This window comes from Microcebus murinus, chromosome 12, assembly GCF_040939455.1.
Source record: "Microcebus murinus isolate Inina chromosome 12, M.murinus_Inina_mat1.0, whole genome shotgun sequence".
In the NCBI taxonomy this organism is placed as follows: domain Eukaryota; kingdom Metazoa; phylum Chordata; class Mammalia; order Primates; family Cheirogaleidae; genus Microcebus; species Microcebus murinus.
The window spans coordinates 30,749,106-30,765,489 of NC_134115.1; the positions used below are offsets into that span (position 1 = coordinate 30,749,106).

A 16,384-nucleotide genomic window follows, 5' to 3' on the forward strand; every position below is an offset into this window, starting at 1 on the left:
GATTATTACCTACCTATAGCAAATGTATGTTTGCTATGGGATGTATTGATAATTAAGTCTGTATATATTTTTTGTTATAAACTGGCAATTTGTTTAGAAAAATAGGATAAAATATAAAACATTACAGAACAAAAGTAGAAGGTTTACAAAATTGCAACCATACTCATAATAAGCTGAAAACATAACTCTTTGTTTGTAATACTCCTGAAGATATTATCAGACATTCACCAACTTAACATGATGGCAGAATTTTTATGTAAACTATTGGAAAATGGCTAACAAGTATATTAAAAAATTCTTGTAATCCTAGCATTCTGGGAGGCTGAGGCGGGAGGATCGCTCAAGGTCAGGAGTTTGAAAAATGCTCAATATCACTAAAATCATCAGGGAAATGCAAGTTAAAACGATAATGATATTTCACCTCACACTCATTAGAATGGCTATTTTTAAAAAGTTGAAAGGTAACAAGGGTTGGTGAGGATGTAGAGAAATGGATAAGTTCTTAAGATTCATTTATTCATTCGTTTAACAAGTATCAAATGCCAGTTATGTGACAGGCACCAGTGTAGCTACTGTAGTGAGTAAAAAAGAATTTTGTTGTCATGGAATTTATATTCTAGTGGAGAGAAACAGACAATAAACAAACCAACAAAGTTACATCAAATATCAGATGATGATAATTTCTAAGAAAATGATTAGGGGACAGATTGATGTGGGTTGAGGAGGATGTTGCTACAGAAGATATACATCACAGAGAATAAATCAGATTCCCAACCAAAGGGCTAACCAGGCAGCTAACAAAGAGTATAATGTAGTCTTTAGTAGCCCCATTACAAGTCTGGTGACTTCTGTTCTATTTTCATCTCAGACCCAATGTGTGACCTTGGGTACATGATATTTTCTGAGCCCCAATTTATTCAATTATAGAAGGAGAGGGTTGTACAAATGAGTCCTTTAGGTCCTCTTTGGCTGTGCATTTTGGCTCCATCTGAAATGGGATGAATGCTTAGCTGTAGACAGGCAAAGTACTTAGATACCTGTGCACTTAGTTGAGAAGTCTGGTGGGAAGAGAAACTAAGATAGAGTATGGTCATTGTTATGGCTGTTTATAAATACAGGATCCCGGTTCTCTTTCCTTAGCCGAATAATGGCACCCAAAGATATCAAGTCCTAATCCCTGGGACCTACAAATGCTGGTTTCTTTGAAAAAAAGGGGTCAAGGGGCCGTTACAGATGTGATTGAATTGAGGATACTGAGTTAGGATATTGAGTTAGCCCTGTATTATGCATGTGGGCTCTAAATGCAATTATACGTGTACTTATAAGCCAGGTAGAGGGAGAGATTTGACACACACAGAGGAGAAAACAATATGAAGACAGAGCAAAGAAAGATCTGAAGATGATGCCTTGAAGATTGAAGTGAGGTGGGCACAAGCCAAGGAATGCCAAGGGCCACCAGAAGCTGGAAGAGTCAAGGAATGGATTCTGAAGAGTCCCTGAAGGGAGCATGGCCCTGTCAATGCCTTGGTTTCAGTCTAATGATACTGATTTTGGATTTCTGCTCTCCACAACTGTAAGTGAATAGATCTGTGTTGTTTTAAGCCACCACATTTATAGCAGCTTTAGGAAACTAATACAGTAGGACTGCACTTCCCGGCCCAAGTTAGGTGTGGCCATGTGGCTGTTCTGGTGTATCTTTAAGGGCCAGCACCTGCTTCTCCGTGCCCTCTTTTCCATTTGGTGATGAGCAAGTGTGGAAATGGTGACTGCCTCGACTTCCTGGCAGACTAGGGTTCTCCAGAGAGAAAAAGCCAATAGGATATATATGTCAAATTATACTCTTTATATTATATGTAAAAAAATATATAAAATAAATATTTCTTATAGGAATTGGCCTACATAATTATGGGGACCCAGAAGTCCTATGATCTGTCATCTGCAAGCTGGGGAATGAGGAAAACCAGTGGTGTAATTCAGTCCAAGACTGAGGCCTGAGAACTGTGGGGACTGATGGTTTAAACCCTGGCCTGAATCAGAAGACCCAAGGACCAGCAGCACCAATCTGAGGGCAGAGGATGGATGTCCAAGTTCAAACAGAGAGAAAGTGGATTAGCACTTCCTCTTTCTTTTTGCTTTATTCATGCCTTCTACAAATCAGGTGATGCCTACTCACATTAGTGAGGGTGATCTTCTTTACTTAGTCTACCAATTAAAGGCTAATCTCTTCTAGAGACACCCTCGCAGACACAACCAGAAATAATACTTTACTAGCTATCTTGGCATCCCTTAGTCCAGTCAAGTTGACAAAATTAACCATCACACCTGGATCTCTGAGTGACCATGTTGAGCAGAGCTCCTCTGTTGACTCATAAAACACACGAGGGTGGTTGAAAAATTAATCTTTCTTGTTTAAAGCTCCTGAGACTTGCTGATTATTTTGCTAGTCTCTTCTGACTGACAGCAAGGAGACTGGTTGGGCACTGTTGAGACAGTGCCAGTAACATTCCCAGTAACATTCTCTTTGTTGTACCTTTTGCTCTTCAGTGGTCCTCTGGCACCTGGGACCCCAACGCCAGCATCTCACTGAAGCCAGGATAGTCTTAAACCATGTCCTCCAGATCACTAGCCTCCCATGTCATGGTGATGCATATTCCAAGGGTCTCTAGTCAAATAAGTAGAACAATTCTGGGCTGCTATTCAAGGTGAAATAGTTTCCCTTCCTGGTAAGACTTCTCAGAGGCTTCTACATGCTAATGTGCAGTGTGACTCTCTGGGGTGCAGATATAGTATACCTTATTTTAAATGCCTTTTTTGCAGAATGAAGCAGATCCAAGGCGAAGCCAGTCTCCCATTGCTTTGGGACATGACACTCACTATGTCTATTGATAATATGCCACATTCTTTCCCCCAGTGAACCCAGGGGCAGCATAGGTGTAGGATGGTTTTAAAACATCTTCCTGCTCAATGTGGAATGGACTATATTGTTAGAAAAGAAGATAAAAACATAACTTGCAGACTTTTACTTGACAAATGATGGAGGCAGGCTTTAGGCACAATGATGGGAAGATTCACCTGGGTTTTATTCCCTGCATTTGCCCTCTTGCGCCTGCCCAAAAGCCTGGGTGTCTGAAGGATGCAGCCAAGGGCTTGAACTTGCGAGGCCTCTTCCCAGCTCTTACGTTGATTTTGGATGGATTCCACCTCTCAGTTTTCCCAGATATTTTTGCATCTCTGCAATGGTTGAGATCCCAACCCTAGAATTCTTGGAGCTCACAGGCACTAAGAAACAGGTCCCTGCTTTTTATTAGCCATAGCCCTTGGAAAGACTTAAAGCGCTCTTTTCACATGCAAGACCACATGAATCTTTATGAGAGGAACAATGTTTGCCAAAAGGAAGAATCAGCATGAAAGTTCAAGTGACCTAACTAATAAAAAACAAAAAATAAGTAAAAATAAAAAGGGACTTGACTGATCCCACACTTAGTAGAGCCTGGAAAAGAACTCAGTTCTTTTGGCATTGTTGTGTTCCTGTGATAAATTCCAAAAATGGGCCCCAATTCTTCACAATAATCCAAATCCACTCTCTTTGCAGAGCCCATCCCCTCTGGGTGTGCCGTTCTGGGTTACCCTTTCACTCTGACCTCAGCCGTGCGGCTTGCTTTGGGCCAGTGCTGTACCTGCTAGCTCTCAAGAAAAATAAAAAAAAAATCCTCTTTTTAAAATTTTAATCTACCAGCAATCTAATAGCTGATTTACAAAGCTAACAACAGGCTCTTGCAAGCTGAAGGAGCCAGTTTCAACAAACTGCTACTTTGGGCCGATGGGATGTTAGCAAATATAAGGAAAACAGAGGCTTACAAAGCACGTGTGAGAGTGGGCTCCCTCACTCTTCTTGTTCCTTTTCCATTGCTGTGAGGATTGCATGGACAAGCCTCCTAAAAGATGGGAGACCTATGGAGTGGAGAGTGCCAGTTGTCACAGCCAATAGCCAGCTGACCCCCAACTGACCTCAGACACATAAGTACTAACCTTGCTGTTGTATGCCACTGAGACTATGTGGCTGTTGGTTACACAGCATTATTGCAGTGATAGACAACTGATACAGTCCTTTATAGCAGCAGCTCATTAACACACAGATTCTACACCTCTCCTTCCCTTTGCCTCTACCCCATTCAGGATGGGCATCTGACAAGCATCAAAAAAGTAATGTACTGCCTGTGCCCCACTCCCCACTGGAGGTAGAAACTTTCAGTGGAGCAGCAAAATGTTTCTTCCCTTAGCCTTATTTTTTATTTTTTTATTTTTTTGAGACAGAGTCTCACTCTGTTGCCCAGTCTAGAGTGAGTGCCGTGGCGTCAGCCTAGCTCACAGCACCTCAAACTCCTGGGCTCAAGCAATCCTACTGCCTCAGCCTTCTGAGTAGCTGGGACTACAGGCATGCGCCACCATGCCCGGCCAATTTTTTCTATATATATTAGTTGGCCAATTAATTTCTTTCTATTTATAGTAGAGACGGGGTCTCGCTCTTGCTTAGGCTGGTTTCAAACTCCTGACCTCAAGCAATCTGCCCGCCTTGGCCTCCCAGAGTGCTAGGATTACAGGCGTGAGCTACCACACCCAGATCCCTTAGCCTTTTAACAGTTCCTTCTGCAGTTATACTTCGGGTGATAAGACTTGGTGTTTGTCTTGGTTGTGCGTTTTGCATTGGAAGAACTTCCAGAGAGCTAAGTTTGCCAGACAGAGGCCCCAGGGAATGAAGAAGAGTAATAAGCTGCTTTTAGAGTTTTATGTTACCAAATTTTTAAGATAATGTCCCTTATAGTATGGACTGCAGACATTTCTAGGCTCAGGGAATGGCAAGTGCAATAACCTTCAGGGGGTGTCCAAAACTGGCCTTTGCCCCACATCAAGAAATGTTAGAAGATTCTTTTAGCATGCATTGCTCACCTAGGGTAGAGAGAAGTAAGCAGAGATTGTCTGGGTCTTCACTCGTGACTCATGAGTCAGGTGGTATCTTGCTGCAGCAGACACAGTCAGTGCATTGCCCATACACCTCAGACCTTAGAGTGCATTTTGGTGTGCTCTGCCAAATTCCTACTGTCAGCCTCTACATTTTTGTGCATAAGCACTTTTCTACAGAACCTAGTAAACCTATCCATGTGCATGGCTTGCCATAGGAATAGCCCTCAACCAATGACTTTTGGGAACCTGCACATAAATATCCCAGTCCCCTTGCAAACCAGGTGGGATGAATGTGAGGTGTCTGTTTGCATAATTTTCCAAAGTTTCCCTGTGGGGTTAAATTCCAGCTGACCACGGTGGTAGCTGCATATACAACGCACCATTTATTGGTTGCCTTATTTTCTTGTATTCTACACTCCTTTTTTTACATTCTACACTCCTACTGGAAGGAACTTGGATCCTTGTCTCAGGGTCTGCTTCTAGGGGAGCTTAAGCCAAGGCCATTATAGTAAAAGCAAACTCAGCTTCTAACAAGTTGCACAAACACGTATTAATAGCAAACAGACACAATCAGTTCTGTGGTTCTACCCTTGCTTGGTGTTCCAGCTAGCACCTTGCATGAAGATTCAGTGTAGCAGGGGCAAAAATACTCTACGAGTGGAACCAGGCAGCCTGATGGTTAGTCAACGACACAGGGTATCCATGAAGTGAAGGGGTACAGCCAACCGGGCTAGGAACTTGAGCACTGCACTGCCAGAGCTCAAATGCTGGGCTGGCCAGATCTTCATACTTAGTTCATTTAAGGAAGTGGGGCCTTTACAATATTTCTAATCAATCACCTATATTAAAATCCTCTTGTTTTACCTATTGGCAATCTAATACAATGTTTCTTTTGGTAATTAACTTGGCTTTTGGATAACAAACTTTTAAGTGCTAAGTAACCAACTTTTAAGATACTGATTCTTGATAAGAATATCTCATATTCTAGTTATTTCTATATGCTCCTTAAAAGACAGAAGAGTTTTTGTTGAGGGAAGGTTTGAATAGGTATTTTTGAGGACCCTTTAAAGGAAAATCATGGATCAGGATTTTGTTTTTCAAATAAAAATGATTCAGGGAGTTTTCCTTCTCTGCTTCTTCCTGAATTATGCCTCCCCCCACCCCTGCCCCTGTTGCAAAAGATGATGTAAATAATGAAGTTGTAGATAATGCTCTTGAAAATAGGTCTGTTTTTTAAGAAACCATCGCATTCATTTTTCACTTCAACCTGAGATTATGCAAAGTGTACTCATCTTTAAAGTGCACAAAATGGCCCAGATGTGCATTTACTGTTTTCCCCTTTTATTCTTTCATTATGTTGTTTTGGGGCCATGAAACCTTAATGCTTTGGTTTAAATGGTGCCTAAATGTAAAGGCATCTCTTGCTGAGTTTGATTCCAAGTCCACAAAATTAAGTTCTCATTATATTTATGTCTAGAAACTGTTTTTCTTCTCCACATGTCAGTTATTTTAAGGACTGAATAGTAAGCATGTGAAGTGTGACATCAAGTTATGAAAGTACTGTTTCAAGAGGTGTATTGAACTTGGACACAAAGATGTCATATTCTCTGGAAGCTGAATGCCATTTCATTAATCCCACCATTGCTCAAATGTTTGAGATTCCTTTTTTTGTGTTGCTTTCTCATCTGATTTACTAACCTTAAAAAGAAAAGATCGATTTTGTAGACACTTTGGTTGACAGTCTCGCCTACCTTTCCCTGACACAGTGTCAGATGTGTAAGTGAAACAGATTGCCTTCCAGACCAGCCCATTTTACTTCTGAATATCACTGGGCAACTTCCACGGATGCTACATGGAACAGAAGAATCCCTCAGCACAGACTTGCCAAAATTCTTGACCCACAAAAGTGAGAAATACAATAAAATGGCGGTTGTTGTAAGCCACTAAGTTTTGGGGAAATTTGTTATGCAGGAGTAGATAACTGTAAAACAGTTTCTGAAAACAATTGCTAGAATTTCATTTTCTTGCTATCTGACTTATTAGAAGGGTAACATCATTAATTGAGTTTAAATAAATGTAAAGGTGTTCAAGGTTGGTTTGCCTCTAAGACAGAACCTAGGTGTAATTGGTTCAGTGTTCATATCTACTTGGCAGGGTCATTGTGAGTCTCAGGGACACTTGCTTCTGCAAAGTCACTGGCACATAGTGGTCAGTTGTATCCATCCACACAGGTGCTGCCTTGTGCCAGGCACTGTTCTAGGTACTAGGGACATTATGGTGAATATAACGCAATAGAAAAAAAAAATCCTTGCTCTTATGGAGTATACATCCTTGTGCTTGTGTGGGATTCAGACAAGATATGAAAAAATGACTATGTTTTTCCAATTGGTAATAAGTGCTGTGGAGAGAAATGAACCAGGAAAGGGGAATTGGAGTCTTGGGACAGGTTGGAGAGGCGTGATTGGAGGGCCCTTGTCATTATAGAACAAGGTGGTCTTCTCTGATAAGCTGAAATGCGAGCAAGGGTCTGAAGAAAATATAAGGACCTGGGGAAGAGCATTCCAGACAGAGGGGACAGCCAGTGCAAAGGCCCTGTGGCAGGAATGTTCCCAGCATGTTCCGGGACCAATGTGGAGGTCATTGTGATTGCAGTGGAGTGCCAGGAGGGGAGAGTCACTGCAGTTTGTTTGGAGAGAGAGCAAGGAGTCGGTTATCCAGGGTCTTGTGATGACCACAAGTGGCTTTCACTCTGAGTGAAATGGGTGCCAGTGGAAGCATGGAGGATAGGAGTCACAGCTGGTTGTTGTCATTTTTTGTTATTTTCTATTGTTAGAACTACCTGTTAGCATATGATAGGGCCAGAATTAGACTCTACATCTGTGCAGCTTCCAAGTCCCTGCTTTGGCATTCCACTGCGCTGTCCTGTTACTTGTGTCTGTGTTAGCAGGGTCTTTGTGGTATTAAAGGACTCCCAATCTCCAAGAGTTTACAATGGAAGAGAAAGAAAGTATCTGAATGCTGCAGACTCTCTCACTGCCCCAGCGCTGCAGTACTTGCCAAGCCATGACATTTTTCAGCCCGCGTACTCCTCCTGGTCTTCAGGTTAACCCAGTTTGCAGGAAGGACTTAGAAACAGACAGACTTCTCCCAAAGGCACAGGAGCTATGTTTGCAGAATGTTTGGGTCTTTTTCTTCTGTCCCCCTTCCACTTCTTGGGACACATAAGAATAACTGGATGAAGAATATTTTATTTCTCAAAGGGGAAACTCTAATGACATTTGACCCCAGTAACCTTTCTTGGCCTTGCTACTTCCACTGAGCTCATCATAGACATAGGAGGGCACGATTTACATAAGAAGTGGATCTGTAATAAATCTCTCCATAAAGTCCTTCCAGCAGCATGCAAACCTTTTTAGTTCCACCGTTTATGCTCATAGAATGATCCTCCACCTGGCTCAGGACCTTTTATGTGGGAACATTAAACTAATTTTGCTTGGAATGTGGGATGGTTTCTCAAGATGGCGCACCTGATTCTAAATCGCAGTTCACAAGGCACTTTGGAAAGATGGATGGATCCCTGGAGGCTCTTTAGGCTTTCCCTTGCCCTCAGAACTCCTTTCGGAGCCCAGCTCATCTCTGACAACCTTCTGCTTCACATTTGGTATCCCTGTGACAGCCACCGAATGATTGGGTAGGGTCAAGAAGTCAACTGACTTCCTCATGTGCTTCTGCCATCACACCAAGCCTGGGTGGGGGTAGGGGCCGGCGGAGGTGTCTTGGGCCTCTGCGAAGATGTGAGAGTGATTGGGATGCTGAGAGGAGTGAAAGAGCAGTTACAGTTCTTCGCCAGGCATGGGCTAAATGGCATCTTCCATGAGTGGCAGCAAAACTCTGAGTGTTAAGATGATGATCTCTCCTCTGTCGTTTATGACACGGGGGTGTGCCTTTGTTCTGATTCATGGTGGTGCATAGATCAGTGCCACTGGGAGACAAAGGGGGCTAGTTCCTGGGGGTACAGTGGCTGCAGATGTGCATTCAAGTATTTTATCTGTCAGCTACCAAATGCTACCTCTTGTAGAAGCCGAGGACGGATCCAGGCTAAGCTTGGCATGAAAGGTCTAACTTAATGAAAAGGATCTAAGAAAACATGAAAGCATTATGTTTGCAACTGGAGAAAAAGCTAAACGAGGGCCTTGTGGTATTTGTTGCCTAAATGGTAACTCCTGCTGTGTTCTTAACTTTCAGAAAACCTCAGCTGAATCTAAATCTCCTGCTTATGCTTTGTGGAGTATCTCAGCTTAAAGCAAAGCCACATTATCCTGCTTGATATAGCTGGCATGATTGCTGGGTTACGAGTGTAGTCAGAAAACCCCCGTCATGAAAGAGATTTTAAATGAACAGATGAATAGAGCAATCAAAGGGCCGTCCAATCACATCTACACAGATTAGAACCTCATACAGCCTCGGACAGAAATAGATACCGAGTGCTCCGTGACATATCAGAGTCACCCATCAGAGACGCTCGTGTTGCCCTGACCCTCAAAAACTGCTGTCAGGGATGACTTCAGCTCCATCTTCACAGACATCAGTCAAACAGTGGCCGTGGAATGGGATCCTGACTTTCAGTATTGCTGTCATTTGTCTCTCACTTACTGTTTTTCATTTAAAAGTATTTCTATGTTTAGGTTTTGATCAAGCATTTCACAATTATCATGACGATCGTTTTCCATGCGGTGGCTCTCAACATGGGATGACTGTTTGGAGACATTTTTGGTCATCACAGCTGCAGGGAGCAGGGACTACTGCTGGCATCTTGTGAGTGGAGGCCCCGGGAGCTCAATGCATCGGACCACTCCCCACAACAAGGTATCATTCGGCCCCAAATATCAATAGTGCCAAGGTTGAGAAACCCTGTGGTGAATTCCCATAACTTCATGTTGCCCCAACATCCATTTTGAGTATAAGCTGGACTTTCTCATACCACAAGTGGGGCTGAGTCACCCTTGACACAGTTTCCTTGTCTCCACCTCCTCCCAGTTTCTCAGTGTGGTGGATTGAGGTAGTTGCCTTACACAATTGCCTCCTGGTGACCACCTCCTATGGGACAGCTAGACACAGCCTGCCGGACTCACCTTGCATAGACTGCACAGATATGTGCAGTGATTATCTTCCCCAGACTCCATGGAACTGGTGCGTGCTTGGTATAAACCCACCAACTAGCTCTCTCTATGGGAAACCTGCTTGGGTAACGCCCCCCTGGACCCTAAGAAAGGCTCTTAGGGAGATTCCTCTCTCTCTTGCTCCCACCTGCTGGTTGAGGGTGTGTGTCCCTGATTTTCTTCCCTCACCGTCCCCTTCTGTTGGCCCTGTGAAGCGTGCTGCCCTCTTCTCTCTGGGACCTGGGAATCATACACTGCATTTGTTATTTCATGTGGTTTGTTGAGTTGCCTCTTCTGTGTGTCTCTCTCTCCTGACCAGCACACCTGAACCTAACTTCTTTCCCAGTCAGGGCTCTCCTAGAGAGTGACTGTCATGGTAGGAATAGATTACACAGGTCAGACAAGAGCCCCAGTATGAACAAGCCTCCTGTGAGAGGGACACCTCGTCACAGGTTGGACACTGGGCATTTGGCCATCCACCAGGATAAAGAAATGTCCCATGAAAGGCACACTGTAAACATCCAAGGCTACCTTTCCTAGAGCCCTGTCAGGGTCTGGCCAGAGGTTATAGGTACTCTCCTGAAAGAAACCTCAAGAGCAAATTAGAAAAAACCACAACATCCTGATTTAGAGTGAGGCTCTTGCAATTTTTGCTTCAAATAATAAAACAAACCCCGCCCCCAATAGCCACTGCCCTATGCCATGTCTACAACATGTCTTAAGTAGATAGTATCAATAATTTCCAATTTTTAATGATCTGATCTCATTACACTTTTGCTTAAAATCCTTTAAAGGCTTTATGTCCCTTACCGTATATAGTCTGGATTACTTAGCATGGCAAGCAGAGTGACCTCCTGTCACTCCACCAAACCCAGTTCAGCATCTGGATGGGTTGGCACTGCCTCTGTCACGAAGCTCCTTCCTTTGCCAGCATCCTAGCTCCCAGCTGCGTGATGCTTCCCATCATGAAAAAAAAGCAAGGGCTTTGAAACTGACCTGGGGTCAAGTCCTGGCTCCCCTGTTTACTAGCTCTATGACTTTGGATGGGTTCAGTAGCCTCTGTTGAGTCTATATTTTTCTCATATATAAAATCAAGAGTGTTATAGAACCCACAGGGTCATGATGGCATAGCACCTCGTGTGCCTCCCGCCTGGCACACGACCATTGAGCTCTAGTTTAATTAGCTCAGATACTTGTCTTTTTCAAGCCAAAACTATTGCAACAGTTTTCTGACTGCTCTCTCTGCCTCCTTCATCAGGATAATCTAGGGAAGTGGTATGTACATTTTTTTCATGAAGACTAACTGAGGGAAGTCTAAAAAAAAGTTATCAGTTAAAGTGTTTGTTTTCTCATTTAAAAAGATAAATAGTTTTATTGGGTTTCAAGGGATGATATATGGATTCTTCCAAGTTAGATTAACTGCTTTATGCAAGTGAAGAATGTCAATGAGGAAGCTGTGAGTGTTATTTAGCCACTAGCAAAGTAAAGGCTAAATATGTTTAAATGAGAATAGTGACATGAAAGTGGCTTCTTTTCTTTCATCCTCAAATGAGATCACAGGCTTTATCACCAATCCGGGCAGCTCTGTGTGGCCCCAGGGTCCAGTTTACTCACTACGTATCTGGTCCATCTGTTACACTGCTGACTTGGACATCACCCTTAAACATGAGTTGGAACATGCCCACCACAAACACCATTAGTTGCTTTCCAGTTTCTCACTGCTGTGTTCAGTGCCTCCGTCATGCAGGCCTGTCATACTTTTCCAGTTTTTGTCCACTTTGTTCCTTTACTGACCTGCTCCAGCCTACACTGAACCATTCTACAAACATGCTCTGCCATTTTCATACATGGGTGTGTCATTGCTAGCTCATGCTGTTTTCTCAGCCTAGAGATTTGACACACTCCCATTTCTGCCTGTAGAAATCCTACCCTTCCCTTCTGTGATGCTTCCTTGAATTCTTCCGATCAGACAGAATCACTCAGTTATTTGAGCTTCTGTTGCAATTTTACTTGTGTTTTGGTTAAAGGATTGCTTTAATTCTCCCAGGAATTATAAGGAATTTGTCATCCTTGCATTAGTAGTGGTCTATATCAGATTGAGATGGTGTCTTATTCTTTGCTTTTATCTTCTACCTTCATGTCATAGTGCTTTGCCAATGGTTACACATTCAACTATTGCTCATTTATCCTTTGTCCTACAGAATGTAGAAAAACTCACATATTGTTATACCTTCCTCAGGATGATTAGAATCAAGTGAACTAACATATATTAGACATTTTATAATGTGCACAGTATTTTTAAAATAGTATTTATTACTGTAATTATTACACAATGGTTAAAAACAGACTTAAGTTCAACCTGACTCTACCATTTCCTAGGTATCATATTGCTGGCATTAAAGGCTTTGGGGGCAAGTTACTTTATCCTAATTGCCTAAGTTTGTTTATTTGTTTGTTTGTTTCATTTTCTTGATGGGGTCTTTATGAAGATTAAAGTGAATGAGATAGTGTATGTTATTTTCTTTGCTTAGTACCTGCCCGTTGAAAGTGATCAATCATTGTTAATTGTCATTATGACAATTTAAAAATATATATAAATCATTGCTCAGTTTGGCAAATAATGGCAAAAAGTCAGGGAAACATATTACCTCTATCCTGCATGCATTTCTGTTTAGAAAGAGTAACATTTTGGCAGCAAATGAGACATTGGCTTAGAACAATTCCCAATATAGAATTGGACAATTTTCTTTTGACCCCCCACTGTGGCTCTATCTACCCAGGGATCCTTCTTTCGTTTAGCATTGGAAAACTTTCCCTGTTGGCAAGCTGAGAAGGGTCCAATCTGCTAAGATAATAGAATGCTTTAGAATTTGGCCTAGAGTAAAGACAGATGCTATGTAAGGTTGAGTGAAGAAACATGATCTCTCTTTTGGCATACTTTTTTTGTTACTTTTTTTCTCATTACAAAAGGAATATGTGTACATCTCTAGCTACTATGGAGTTATTGCTTGCCACTTACTGTCTGTCCTACTAAATATGTATGTCTTTTTCCTTACTATTTCTTTGAAGTTTTGTTTTATGTTGCCAGGACTTTTGGATTTTATGGAATTTTAAATGCAGGAACTATATCTTATGCTATTTTTATCTTTTATAAGGAAACCATTGATCAATCAATTCATGTGAATTCCTGAAATAATTATAATAATTAAAAATTTGTTTCTATTACAGTTAAAATATGGGATGGATGGAGCTTAGAGTTGATAAATCCAGACAACACTAGATTCAATTATGAACTCTAACTTCCAACTAGTCTCATATTTTTATTTGAATTGGCTTTCCCTTGTATGTTACTTGCTTCTTTCATCTTACAGCTCTTAGAAGGGCCTCTTTAGTTGATATTTTGGTCAGTCTGATGACTGCATGTCGTGATGTCTTCCTGTTTGCGTTGAATCTCCCAGGGGTCCTCTGAGCTTCTTGAACTTGTATATCGAGATTTTGAGCAAGGCCTGGGAAATTTTCCTCTATTATATCTTCAAATAGCTTGTCCAACCCTTGAGTGTTGTCTTCTTCCCCTTCTGGTAACCCTATGACCCTTACATTAGGTTTCTTCACATAATCCCACATCTCTTGTAGGCTTTGTTCTTTTCTCTTGTTTCTCTGCTCTATCTCTGTGACGGTTTTATTTAGTTGGAGGGTGTTATCTTCAATCTCTGAGATTCTTTCTTCTGTTTGATCTACCCTGTTCTTGAGACTTTCCACTGTATTTTGTAGTTTCCTGAATTGATTCTTCATTTCCAGGAGTTTGGTTAAACTTTTCTTCATTGTGTCTATTTCTTTAGTGAACTTTTGTTCTAGGTCCTGGAGGCTTTTTGTGGTTTCTTTGTATGGGTTATTGAGTTGTTCTTGCAGGTCGGTAAGTGTTCTTATGATCCACATACGAAATTGCTCTTCTGTCATTTTGGTTGCCTGATTTGGGTTGGTGTCCGTTTCTAGGGGGCTGGTGCTCCTCTTTGGGGGTGTGTTTTCCATTTGGTTCTTCATATTTCCTGAGTTCCTTCGCTGATTTTATCTCGTGTTGATCAGTTGTTGTTTCTTTCCTTTAGGTTTTTGTTTGGGTATTCACACGCCTTGTTTAGTTTCTGAGCCGGTAGGTGGTGTCTGTGGGTGAGATTCGACCACTCCCTGTATAATGAGTCAGTAGGTGCCCTGAAAAGGCTGTGCAGGATGCCGTCCCTGTCAGTAGGTGGCGCTTGCTTGGAGGAACAGGCTACACTGTTGTTTTTGTGTCCTGTTGTCAGCTCTTGTTCCTGTAGAGAGAACTCTAGTGCCTCAGGTGGTCTGTGGGGCCCTGGGACTTCCAGGTGTGTCCTTTTCTCCCCCTCAGTAAGGACTGGTCTAGGAGAGAGTCTGGACAGAGCTGGGTTGGGTAAGCCTGACCTCAGGCACCTCCAGTGCCATTAGCAGGGGTCAAAGTTCTGTTCTCTGCTTCCAGGCAAAGCTGTCAGGGTGGGGCTGGAATGGTCCCACTCAGTCAGAGAGTCTGCGTGTGGGGATGGGGCTGTCTGAGACCCGCAGTCTGGAGCAGGCCTCACTTCTTTCCACCGTCCCCAACTCCGTAGCTACTCCTGGGCCTCTGCAAGCAGGCCAGATCACACACCACCAGGCTTCCCCGGACGCAGGAACGCCACCTGGGCTGGGTGTACGGCTTCCTTTTGGGAGGAAGGTTTCCCTCTAGGATGCTGATCTGCCCCTGAAGGCACACACACCTCAGTAGGCTGTTCATGTATATCTCTTCTGTGCCCTGGGCGATGCGAGACCTCAGTGCACGGGATCTGGTCTACAGGTCTGACCTCTGGGTCCCAGAGTTCAAACTCTATCCCCACCAGGGAAAGGAGTTCTGGTCCCAATTCACCCACAGGGAGCCCAAGCTGGGTCTATGTCTCTCAGCCTCAGGGTCTGCACCGTTCTCCTGGGATCACCATGCCAGCAGCACCTGGGAGGGCTGGCAGGTAGGGAGCTCATAGTCTGAGTTCCCCTTAGTCAGCTGTAGGGTCCCAAAAGGGAAGGTCCCATTCCCTGGAGGTGCCTCCGGCTGGTGGCTATATTGTCTCTCTGGGCAGCCTCGGGTAGGGTCGGGGAAGGGGGGAAGGAGGCAATATGGTGCCAGCCGCGCGGCTTGGGTCTGTGCACAAGGAGGTGCTCCGCAGGATTTGGGAGCCTGGTGCTGCATCTGCTACAGGCTCACCACTTCCTGGCGGTGGCCGTCTCTGGGCTGGTGTCTGCAGGTCTCTCCACCTGCTGGGGCGCCCACCAGCAGTCCCAGATGCAGGGGAGGGGAAACGGCAAAGCCACCTACCCTTCCTGCTGGTCTCCGGGCTGCTCCGGCGGTCTCAGCTTCCAGTTCTCCTCCGTAGCCTCCTCCTGTGGAGTCTCCCGGGGTCTCAGGTACCCCTCTTTCTGGCCCTTGTCCGCTGTATGCTCGTCTTCTTGCTTCTTTTTTCTAATTTCTGCTAGAATCTGTCTTTTTTGCAGAGACACTTTGTCTGGTGGTATTTCTCATCTGCCATCTTGATCCTCCCCCCTCATATTTTTAATTGTATGTAATTCTTTTTGTTGTTTTTTTTTTCAGAATATTATGGGGGTACAAATGGTTTGGTTGCATATTTGCCTTTGTACTGGCCAAGTTGGAGCTACAAGACTGCCCAACCCCAAGCCATCATTCACTGTACCCATTAGGTATGAATTTATCCCCTCTTCCCCCCTCCCACCTGCCTGATGCCCTGTGAATGTTACTTCCATATACTTCCATATACTTCCATAAGAGTTGATCAATTAGTACCAATTTAATGGTAAGTACATGTGGTGTTTGTTTTTCCATTCTTTTTAATTATTATTGTTCTTGTTTCAGCATATTATGGGGGTACAAATGTTTAGGTTACATGTATTGCTTTTGCCCTGCCTGAGTCAGGGCTTCAAGCATGTCCATCCCCCAGATGGTAAGCACTGCACCCATTAGGCGTGACTATACCCATCCCCTCCTCCCCACTCCCACCTCTCTGACACCCAATGAATGTTACTACCATATGTGCACATAAGTGTTGATCAGTTAATACCAATTTGATGATGAGTACATGTGGTGCTTGTTTTTCCTTTTTTGTGATACTTCATTTCGAGGAATTGGCTCCAGCTCCATCCAGAATAATACAAGAGGTGTTAGTTCACCATTGTTTCCTGTGGCTGAGTAGTACTCCATGGTATACATA

At 43.3% G+C, this 16,384-nt stretch overlaps 1 long non-coding RNA gene across 1 annotated transcript in view; it reads left to right on the forward strand.

The window, feature by feature from the left end:
• LOC142874363 (uncharacterized) overlaps positions 1-9,836 on the forward strand; it is a 29,834-nt gene extending 19,998 nt beyond the window's left edge. Inside the window, exon 3 of the long non-coding RNA XR_012922181.1 lies at positions 9,648-9,836. This is a non-coding gene — a long non-coding RNA (uncharacterized LOC142874363). The remainder of the gene's footprint in view (positions 1-9,647) is intronic.
• Positions 9,837-16,384: the final 6,548 nt, after the last annotated feature.